Source organism: Lethenteron reissneri, chromosome 40 (assembly GCF_015708825.2).
Source record: "Lethenteron reissneri isolate LAM-NWPU_2019-01 chromosome 40, ASM1570882v1, whole genome shotgun sequence".
Taxonomy (NCBI): domain Eukaryota; kingdom Metazoa; phylum Chordata; class Hyperoartia; order Petromyzontiformes; family Petromyzontidae; genus Lethenteron; species Lethenteron reissneri.
Window position 1 is genome coordinate 12438994 of NC_083818.1, and position 9072 is coordinate 12448065.

A 9072-nucleotide genomic window follows, 5' to 3' on the forward strand; every position below is an offset into this window, starting at 1 on the left:
ATCTGAAAAAGGGCGTTTTATCGCAGTGGTCCTTGTTTGGTAAGATCCAAACACTCTTCGGTTCTTTCGGTAAAGTCACGTAGAAATAAAATAAATTATGATTTAATTATTAGACGACGTGACTTTACCGAAAAAACCAAAGCGTCATTCCTGCAGTCCCGAAAGCTTCAAATCAAGATCTAAATAGTTGAGTTTGTATGTCAGTGTCAGGTGCTGTGTTTGAAGGAAAGCCCCGTGGGCTTCAATGTTGGACCACTGCGCCCGCAAGCGCTTGGGCAGGGAGACACGGGGCCACACACTTCTTCCTCCACATGAGACATATCTTCACGTATCCACATACTTCTGTGTATACGTGTACTGCACATATACCATACGCGTCCTGTCAGCCACGCGGCATCGTGCTGTTCACAGACAGGCCAAGCCACTTGCCATGTTGAGGTCTTCTCTGAAGATTCGCCTGTTTCGCCTGGCCTACACTTCCCATGTATGACCAGTGGACACTTGAATTAGTCGTACGGTATTTTTCTTTCCAAACTTCATGCATGGCGCACTGATATCCCTGGATGAATTGCGCCTTATACATGAGTATTACTATGTGGCGGTGACGTCACCTCGACGCTTGCGCCAGGCTAGGTGCACCTTGAGGCCGTCACGTGAAGTGTGGAAGGGTGTCGTTTCTGGCAGGTCACGGGACAGACTGACAAGCCAAGGGTTGACTGCTGAGATGACTGGCAGATGGACCAACTGTGTTCCACCCTGGGCCAACTCGCTACGTTTTATCCACCGGGCGCTCCGCTCGTTGTTGTGAGAAGTCGCTCCTCCGCCCTCCGTTGTTGTTGGAGGGCGACTGCCTCCAACTGCCCAGTAGCAGCGTCCTTCACGAGGCCCCTCCATGGTGCACTCACTACCTGCATGAGACGCGGGAGAAAGCTGTGGCGCTCTCGAGGGCTCACTGGCGAAAGATACAAATCATCCGCTGAACAATGCCTCATCCTCCTCTGAGATGTTCTTCAACCTCGTCACCGGCCAGGCACATCGACTCACGGAGCTCGGGGTCCGGCCAGGATATAAGACCGAACCTGTTTCGCACCACTTTGTTTTTGGTCGATCGTAAAAGTTCAGATTCATTCCTGAGGCCACCAAATATCACGAGGAGTCAGCCTCTGCGCTTGAGCTGTGCCTGCATTGCAACGTCTTGACACTAGACTTTTAGAATCTTCACCTTGGATTTCCAGAAATAAGTAAAATGACAAATGAGAAAAACGACAACAGCAACAATTAAATGAGTAGCGGCCGGTGTGAGCAGAGCTCCATCCTCTGTCCCCAAAACACGTCCACTGTGGTAGTGCACTTTGGTGGAGGTCCACTGTGGTGGACTGTGCTGGTGGACTGTGGTGGTGGTTCACTGTGGTGGACTGTGGTGGTGGACTGTGGTGGAGGTCCCCTGTGGGTGGTGGACTGTGCTGGTGGACTGTGCTGGTGGACTGTGGTGGAGGTCCACTGTGCTGGTGGACTGTGCTGGTGGACTGTGCTGGTGGACTGTGGTGGACTGTGGTGGATGTCCACTGTGGTGGAGGTCCACTGTGCTGGTAGACTATGGTGGAGGTCCACTGTGGTGGAGGTCCACTGTGGTGGACTGTGCTGGTGGACTGTCGTGGAGGTCCACTGTGGTGGTGGTCCACTGTGGTGGACTGTGCTGGTGGACTGTGGTGGAGGTCCACTGTGCTGGTGGACTATGGTGGAGGTCCACTGTGGTGGAGGTCCACCGTGGTGGACTACTACGTTTTGTTGGCATTTCAGCCACGGTTCCTTTGACTCCCGAAATACAATGAACTAAAAAAAGATTCCGGTTTTAATAATAAGCCACCAAGAAGATGGTTGAGCAGCACAAGCCACATTCCATCTCTAATGTTTATTGCTGTGCGTGCATTCAACAAAGCCCACATTGTAAGTTTGGCTCACTGGTGAGTATCAGGTGTGCACGTCCTTCGAGATTACACAATGACTTGACGTGAGAGCTTTATGGAGGCTTCCTCCTTCTGTTCCTCACGAGTTCCGGGTTTATGAGTGACCAGGGACAATGAGCCGCGAACCCCGCAGCTCAAGAGGTCACGGAAGGTTCGCGGGGTGAGTTGGCGACAAGTCCCGACAGCCACGGGTCCTTCAACAACAGCGAATTCGTTCCTGCGGAGCGAAACGAAACGCACGGCTCCTCGCCACGACGCTTCGTGCAGAGTGGCGTCGTGACCAACGTGGCACCCCTCGCTGGTTCACCCTGGTTGTGTTTGTGCTTTACGGGCGGATTCAGATTACGCAACACACACCTCACGCTCACGTCTCCACCTGCCTCGTCTGTAATGGGAGAGGCTGTCGCCCACCTCCCACGCGTGGGGTTTCTCCGGATGAACTGGTTTCCTGCCACGCAAAGTTTGTGGGGAGTATTAGTCATTTTCTATACCTTTGGGGCAAAAGCAATTAGAAACTAACACGTTTTACCCAGGAACAAAAATCGTGTTCCGTCGCGTTATCCAACATCGCAACATCGCCCTCTCCTGTGAAGGTCTGGCATTGCCCTCTACTGTGAAGGCCTGGTATTGCCCTCTACTGTGAAGGCCTGGCATTGCCCTCTACTATGAAGGCCTGGTATTGCCCTCTACTGTGAAGGCCTGGCGTTGCCCTCTACTGTGAAGGCCTGGCGTTGCCCTCTACTGTGAAGGCCTGGTATTGCCCTCTACTGTGAAGGCCTGGCGTTGCCCTCTACTATGAAGGCCTGGCGTTGCCTTCTACTGAGAAGGCCTGGTATTGCCCTCTACTGTGAAGGCCTGGCATTGCCCTCTCCTATGAAGGCCTGGCATTGCCCCCTACTGTGAAGGCCTGGCGTTGCCTTCTACTGAGAAGGCCTGGCATTGCCCTCTACTGTGAAGGCCTGGCATTGCCCTCTCCTATGAAGGCCTGGCATTGCCCCCTACTGTGAAGGCCTGGCGTTGCCTTCTACTGTGAAGGCCTGGTATTGCCCTCTACTGTGAAGGCCTGGCGTTGCCTTCTACTGTGAAGGCCTGGTATTGCCCTCTCCTATGAAGGCCTGGCATTGCCCCCTACTGTGAAGGCCTGGCGTTGCCTTCTACTGTGAAGGCCTGGCATTGCCCTCTCCTGTGAAGGCCTGGCGTTGCCCTCTACTGAGAAGGCCTGGCATTGCCCTCTCCTGTGGAGGCCTGGCATTGCCCCTTACTATGAAGGCCTGGTATTGCCCTCTCCTGTGAAGGCCTGGCATTGCCCCCTACTGTGAATGCCTGGCATTGCCCTCTCCTGTGGAGGCCTGGCATTGCCCTCTCCTGTGGAGGCCTGGTATTGCCCTCTCCTGTGGAGGCCTGGTATTGCCCTCTCCTGTGAAGGCCTGGTATTGCCCTCTCCTGTGGAGGCCTGGTATTGCCTTCTCCTGTGAATGCCTGGCATTGTCCTCTACTGTGAATGCCTGGTATTGCCCTCTCCTGTGGAGGCCTGGCATTGCCCTCTCCTGTGTAGGCCTGGCATTGCCCTCTACTGTGAATGCCTGGTATTGCCCTCTCCTGTGGAGGCCTGGTATTGCCCTCTCCTGTGGAGGCCTGGCATTGCCCTCTACTGTGGAGGCCTGGCATTGCCCTCTACTGTGAATGCCTGGTATTGCCCTCTCCTGTGGAGGCCTGGTATTGCCCTCTCCTGTGGAGGCCTGGCATTGCCCTCTACTGTGGAGGCCTGGCATTGCCCTCTACTGTGAATGCCTGGTATTGCCCTCTCCTGTGGAGGCCTGGTATTGCCCTCTCCTGTGGAGGCCTGGCATTGCCCTCTACTGTGAATGCCTGGTATTGCCCTCTCCTGTGGAGGCCTGGCATTGCCCTCTACTGTGAATGCCTGGCATTGCCCTCTACTGTGAATGCCTGGTATTGCCCTCTCCTGTGGAGGCCTGGCATTGCCCTCTACTGTGGAGGCCTGGCATTGCCCTCTACTGTGAATGCCTGGTATTGCCCTCTCCTGTGGAGGCTTGGCATTGCCCTCTACTGTGAATGCCTGGTATTGCCCTCTCCTGACAACGAGTTGGGCTCTTGAGGCTCTCCTCGGAAACTCATAACAACAATAATCACCCGTTCTGTGCTGCTGAGGGGCACTGTGGCCAATCGAGGAACAGACTTCCGTTTGTAATTCCATATAAATAAGAGCGATTTCTATACTCTTAGGCTTTTTCGGTAAATTCACGTAGGAAAAAATAATTAAATAATAATATAAATAATAATATAAATAAAATAATTATTAAGAAATAAAATAATTATTTTAAAATAAAATAAATATTTTATTTCTATAATTATCTATAGTATTTTATTACTTACTTATTTTTTTACCTACGGGACTTAACCGAAAAAACTCTAAGAGTATGATTCCTTACAGTCACAAAAGCTTCAAATCAAGAGAGATTTCGTTCATTGTCACGCTAGCCCTTTGAACAAATGTCATCCAGTAGCGATTGTATAACCAGAACATCGGGGGAAGGTAGCGGTGTTTGTTCGGCAGGACTAAACCCTGCTGATTATATCAAAAATATGTGAACCCAAGTTGGTTTCTTTAGATTTAACAAACATGCAAGAAAGCATAATTGAGCCTCAAACTCTTACTCGGGAGAGCTATGCATTAAAATGTGAGTACAATTCCTTTGAAGGAGTTTCAAGGTTATTTTATTTAACCAGTTGAGAAGTCAAGAGGCTATGATGAGTCTTATTTGCAAGACTGATCTGGGTCATCAAAATTACAAACCCCAAGCAAATAAAATAAAGTTCCACCAATGAAGTAAAGAGAAGTCAAAGCAAAAACAACCGTGTCACATGGAAAATTGAAAACGTCGGGAGGGTTTCTCCACCTGGCAGCCGAGAGGGCTTGAGAGTTTCACAGATCTACGTGATCCACCGACCCTGGTCCCGAAGCGCTGGGTCACAGGCGTGTGTGCCACCATGGTTGACCAGGTGACCCACCGCTGGTGTAACAGGGTTACCCGTTGGCCCGCACTCTTGCCAACGGGACAGCATTCGTAGAGTCGAAGGCACGGTTCTCATCGCCACCCGTTACCATGATGAGAATTCAGTCAAACAAATTGTTGTTAAAATGTGACTTATTTATCCAGTCGCATGACTCTTTATCAGGAGCGTCCTATTACGTAGAGTTTTAATTTTAAGATGTTTTCAGTCAATGAATGACGGGTGTTTATTATTCACGTGAGAGGAAACAGGAGGACCCGGAGAAATCGCACCCCTTGCGCGAGGGAACAACACTTTATCTCCGTATAGATGGAAACAGATGGCGTTGAGTCCACTGTCTGCACTGCCTGCTCCTGGCGAACCAGGGTACGGCTCCTCCTTGACGCCCACGGGAAGGGAGTTTCACGGCATCTTGTGGCGATCCACCAACACTCGCTGCTGCTGCTGCTGCTGCCTCCACAGCGCTGCACAACGCCAAAGCTCAAGCCACGTGCTACCACTGCAATGTAGTGCACTGTAGTACAACTACTGCCGAGCACAAGATGAGTGCAGCTCTCCTATCGTCAGGCCTCCCCTCGTCAAACAATCATCACGTGGCCCTGCGAGTTTGAAATACCGGCCCGCGGACCGAGACGTGTGGTTGAGGGCCATCGCAATCGTTCTTGACGGGAGATGCGCGGTTTGGATAATGATGACATTGGGCCAACGTTGATACGTGGTTATAACCGTTGTTACCAACGTTGTGGCAACAAAGTAACTTGACTTGAGTCGCTATGGGGTACGCGCATTCACCAGGGCCGTTGCGCACACAAGCGACGCGTTCGGACAGAACATTCCCCTTCATCTGCGTCGTGCAGCTTCATGTCGATGCACAACAACAACTACAATCTTACACCGAGGAGGCGGCTGAGCCAGATAATTTGGTCAGGGGTAACACAAGAGGCGCCGAGTCTGCCTGGGGGCGACAGCGGGGCCATGTTGGTCCGTGGCCCCCCGCGATGGGTTTGTCTGCAGCGTGCGTGTGGGAACACGTGTGTGCGTGTGGGAACACGTGCGTGTGTGAACACGTGCGTGTGGGAACACGTGCGTGTGGGAACACGTGCGTGTGTGAACACGTGCGTGTGGGAACACGTGCGTGCGTGTGTGAACACGTGCGTGTGTGAACACGTGCGGGAACACCGCACGCACGGTGACGTTTCGGCGATTCCAGGTCGTGGGTGGCTTTTGTGTCGTATTGAGAAAATGTCCACTCCACGGCGAGGACGCTTGCTGTGGGACGCGATCCTCTTTGTTTTATTTACGTTGCATTTCCGTACATTGTCATGCACGCGACTTTTGCCATCTCAAAAGGGAGTGGGAAGGCAGCCAGGACGGGCACCACCAACAGCTTTCCACATTCTGTGACCCGACATTGGGATGTTTGGGCCGATTCTCTTCGTGAGTATTGATACACGTGAGAGGGAACAGCAATAACCGGAAACAAAAACCCGCACGCGTGCGAGGCGCTACAACACTCGATCCCCGTGAAGATGGAATCTGGATGGGGATCAACCCACCTGCTATCCTGCCATCGTGCCCCGGTAAACCGGGCTACAGGTCACGTGCAGCAGAGCTACCAACGCTAGGATTTTGGGCCAACGTTGGCATGTGGTCGGAAACGTTGGATCAACGTTGGCCCAACGTTCCACGTGTAAAAAAGAAAGAACCAAAGAGTAGCTCCACGTGTACTTGGATAGCATTTGCCACACGTGCAAGCGATGTCGGGCACATATTGGGGTTTTAGTCACAGTAATCACAGTATCGGTCGCTAAAGTCTACGCGTTAAATGTACCGGTGTACTGTTTGTAGGGGCTGCTATAACCCTGCCCGCAGTGCCATGCACGTCTCGCGCTCTCCACAATGCCGCCGCGCCCGCGTGCAGCCCGCGTGGCGTGCCAGGCCTCGGCAGGGCTCTGGCACCAGGGGGCGGTACAGGACGGACGCTCACGGATCAGCCCGTGGCCCCGCCGCCACCGTGACCAGAGCGACGCCTCAGGCGTCTGGGTGCCAAGGCAGCCCGTGGCCCCGCCGCCACCGTGACCAGAGCGACGCCTCAGGCGTCTGGGTGCCAAGGCAGCCCGTGGCCCCGCCGCCACCGTGACCAGAGCGACGCCTCAGGCGTCTGGGTGCCAAGGCAGCCCGTGGCCCCGCCGCCACCATGACCAGAGCGGCCAAGGCAGCGGCGGTGCCCAAGCGACGCCTCAGGCGTCTGGGTGCCAAGGCAGCCGTGGCTGCTGCTCCCTCTTGATTACAAAAATGACAACAACAATGACTCAACAAAGTCGTCAATAATGTTCCGCATTAATGGAAGAAGGATTAATGACACTATGTAAAAAAAATGTTCCTGGGTAGTAAATGTTATTTCGTAATTGCTTATGCCTAAAAAGTATAAAAATTGGATATTATTCCCCACAAACTTTGCTTTTGTGACCAGGACAGTGATATTGAGAAATGTAGCTATTTTCAAATTAGAAAACGGGCGAATTTGTGTATTTTCGTTCACACAAAGTCAGAAAAAAAATTATCAATCAGAATTAAAATGTATTTATCCGAAAGTAATACAAAAATGACTACAAAAGATTTAGAAGTGAGTAGTTTTTCGAGATTTATGATTATACTGTAAATCACTTTCACGAATCAGTCCCCAAATGTAGTTTCACATCATGTTCTCGTTATATTGTCCTTGGTAGCGGCGTTCAAAGTCCAGTATATCCTGATGGAATCGCTCGCCTTGCTCCTCCGAGTACGCTCCCATGTACTCCTTGAATTTATCAAGATGAGCATCAAGGATATGGACTTTGAGGGACATCCTACAGCCGTAGTTCTTCACCAGAGTCTCAACCAGCTCCACATAGTTTTTGTCCTTGTGATTGCCCAGGAAGCCACGAACCACTGCGACAAAGCTGTCCCAAGCCGCTTTCTCCTTACTAGTGAGCTTCTTGGGGAATTCATTGCACTCCAGGATCTTCTTTATCTGTGGTCCGATGAAGACAACGGTTTTGACCTTTGCCTCAGACAGCTTAGGGAATAAGTCTTGAAGGTACTTGAAGGCTGCCGACTCCTTATCTAGAGCTCTCACAAATTGTTTCATAAGGCCCAATTTGATGTGCAGTGGTGGCATCAGCACCCTCCGGGGTCCAGCAGTGGCTCCCACTTGACGTTGTTCCTCTCCACAGAGAACTCAGTCCGCTGTGGCCAGTCCCGCCTGTGGTAGTGCGCCTTGGTGTCCCTGCTGTCCCAAAGGAAAAGATAGCAGGGGCACTTGGTAAAACCGCCTTGGAGACCCATCAGGAATGCCACCATTTTGAAGACTCCTATGACCTCCCAGCCATACTCATAATGCTTGAGGCGTCCAGCAAGGTCTTGATGCTGTTGTAATCCTCTTTGAGGTGCACAGAGTGAGCCAGGGGAAGAGACGGGTACTTGTTACCATTATGGAGCAGCACGGCTTTGGTGCTCCTGGATGAGCTGTCAATGAAGAGGCGCCACTCATTCTGGTGACAGGTGATTCCGATGGCCTCGAACAGACTGGTCACATTGTGGCAGAAGCAGAGCCCATCTTGACGGGTGAAGAAGCTGCAAAAAGGTTGGCGGCGCATCCTATGATCTGCGACTTGCATTGCTCGCAGGTGAAATGAGGTGCTCAGGGTTTGTCTTGATCCCCGACAGGCATGCCGAAATATGCCTTGTAGGCCTCACACATCTTAGAAGATGCTTCCACAGAGTACTTTTTTTTATCTCTTGTCTTGATAAATTGGCCGCAGAAATAGCAAAATGCGTCTGCCGGATGCTTTCAGCCTCTTGATGCCATCTGAGAAAAATGCAGATATGTATCCACTTAGGCAGCTGGAACTAAACTGAACTGGTGGGCTTAAGGCCCCTTATTTATACAACTATTTATATTACTGGAAAGTTGTAGAATGTTCTAGAAGTTACTCCAAGTTTACTCAGCACTGAATCTATCTGGAATGTTCTGGAGAATAGGTAAATTTCAAAATATCACTGTCCTGGTCACAAAAGCAAAATTTGTCGG